General features: G+C 35.8%; 1 long non-coding RNA gene across 1 annotated transcript; it reads left to right on the top strand.

The window, feature by feature from the left end:
* Positions 1-242: 242 nt before the first annotated feature.
* LOC311087266 lies at positions 243-2318 on the top strand. The gene is made up of 2 exons (XR_014607199.1): positions 243-1019; positions 2015-2318. It is a non-coding gene; the product is annotated as an uncharacterized lncRNA (long non-coding RNA).
* The last annotated feature ends 251 nt before the right edge of the window (positions 2319-2569 follow it).

Here is a 2569-nt window from a genome sequence, read left to right as displayed (position 1 = left end):
ACTTGAGTCTACGACATACGGTCTAGTAGTTATGAGCAGTTTTGCGCTTTTGGTTGCTATAGCGCCACCTATGGGCCAATCGGGGTCATACTTTTATAGGTTCTCCCCAAATTGAGGACTACCATTTGGCCAAGTTTCAAGGTTCCAGCTCTTACGGTTTGGTCTGCACGATGCGTTTAAGGGGAAAATAATAATAATAATAATAATAATAATAAAAATCAGTACAATTACAATAGGGTTTCAGCACTTCGTGCTTGAACCCCTAATAATAATCCTACCGAAAACAATAGGGCCTTCGCCCTTTCAGGGCTTGGGCCCTAATAAGTAAAGCAGAGGTCAAAAGTATTATCTGGGAAAAAACTAACCAAATGTGGCAAGAAAGGTGGGACAGAGAGGAGAAAGGAAGGCATTTATATCAAATTCAAAAGAGTGTAAAAATAACTAGGTTAGGTAGTGGGTACAGGAGAGAGGAAACTGTAATGACAAGATTAAGGTTGGGGCACAGTGCGCTAAACAAATCACTGAAAATGATAGGAAAACACGAGACAGGCTTGTGTGAGTGGTGTCAGGAAGAGGAGTCAGTGGAGCACATAATTATAAGATGTAGGAGGTATGAGGAACAGAGAGTGATAATGGAGAATAATTTGAGGGAATTAGGGGTTCAGGAATTAACGTTAGAAGGAGTGTTGAGCATAGGTGACAGAGCTCAGGTTAGGATATTGTTAACTTTCTTAAGGGAAACAGGTTTGTTTAATAGATTAGGAGGATAGACAGGGATATGGGAAAGTGTGTTGGGTAATGAATGATTGTGTCTAGGAGTTAAATTATTTTATTTTATTTTATTTTTTTTTTTTTTATTTTTTTTATGTGGAAACTAGATTGTAAGCCTATTGTCTGATTCACACTCCGGAGCAGAAGGTGGCGGTAATGCACCAAAAGCTGGTTGCCAACCGCCGTTAAAAACAAAAAAGAAGAAGAAGAAGGGACAGGACGTCGGACATGGAGACGACAGCTTTTAGGTAAGTTGGTTGAATTTTGCTTGTATGAATCAAATACTTGTATCAGTGCTAATTAACTTAGTTTTGCAGCAGTTGCTACTGTTTTAATGAAGTTAACTAGATCATCAGTCTGCTTGAACTGTCTTAAGTAACGTAACGTTAAGTTTAACTGCTCCCGCAGTCCACAGAGCAGTTAACAACACTACACAAATATGTAGTTAAAACTTAAGAATAAACGCGAAATTACATTGATGTATTTATTTAGATTCACCTTTTCCAGTGTCCTTGTTCGCTTTTTCAATATAGCTAAACTGATTTTAATTTGAACGCGTTCTTGAGATTCAAAAGTTAATCGGCTAACGTTAACTCAATTAGCTTAGCTATGGCCTGGGCATTTTCCCCTCCAGTTATCTGTTTCATGTGTCAAGTTCGTCATATTGAAATCTGTAACTTATTTGTAATTTTATCGTGTAAGTTGTCCACTGTGTTTGCAGTTTTACAGGTTATAACAAGCTGCTATGTGACATTTAAAAAAAGGAAGGATATCCCCAGGCTCCTCTTAAATTTGATATTTGGATCGCGCACTTGACAACAGTAATGGACCCTTTTCACAGACTGTAATTACGCGTTTTAACAACCATCAGTATAGTAAATTGTGCTAATTTATAATATACAGTGTATGGAAGGCCATATTTTCAATTCCTCTAGGCAGCTATTTTTGGGAAAGTACTATCTATTTGAATTGGGGAATACTGAAATCTCAAAAACTGCTTAACAAACTCATAACATATTTCACTGAGAACAACACTGTGTTAGTTGCCGCCAGTGTGTGTACACTCATAGAGAATAATGTGTTAAAAAACGTGGCGCTCCCAATATTCCAAAGCAGATTAAACTTTTTGTAAATGGTCAGAAAATCTAATTAGATATTCTGCATGAGCAAGTACAGCATCCCAGTGCTTTTATACTAATCTCACCACACTTTAATACAACACTGTTTTATTTTCTCCCTGCAGTGTCTCCGGAGATCCTCTCAGGGTTCAGTCCAGTCCAGTCCGATGTGCCGGAAGTGGAAGCTGATGTGATTGTGGATAATGTCATTTAAAATGTTTTTTTTTTTTTTTTAGCTTGCTGATAGGTTAGGGTTAGGTAAAGAGGTAGTTTTAGTTTTGTTTCATGTTTCATTATTTTGAAGTTTAATCAGTTTGTTCTATGTTTTAGTCCAGGTTTATTTTCATGTTAATTTCATATTTCAATTTAACCCAAGTCGGTTTCAATTGTATCTGTATCTTGAAATAAACTACACTTTGGTTCACTTCAGCTCGCCTTCAGTGGACTACATTACACATAGACATGATTCATGGGTCTTTTTGATTTTAATTATCTTTCTAGATCTTTTGTCTTAATTTTAAAATCTGAAAGTTCTTAATAAGGTGCTTTCATAAAATGATTGTCATATATACATTATATGCAATAACATTGAGAATGTTTAAATGTTTAAACAAGTGAATGTAATGTTTTAAGAACGTTTTTCATAATCTTAGAAAAACATTAAGAGAACGTTTATATAA

Source organism: Abramis brama (genome assembly GCF_963993115.1).
Source record: "Abramis brama genome assembly, chromosome: 7".
Lineage (NCBI taxonomy): Eukaryota > Metazoa > Chordata > Actinopteri > Cypriniformes > Leuciscidae > Abramis > Abramis brama.
This window is presented reverse-complemented; position numbering and strand designations above follow the sequence as displayed.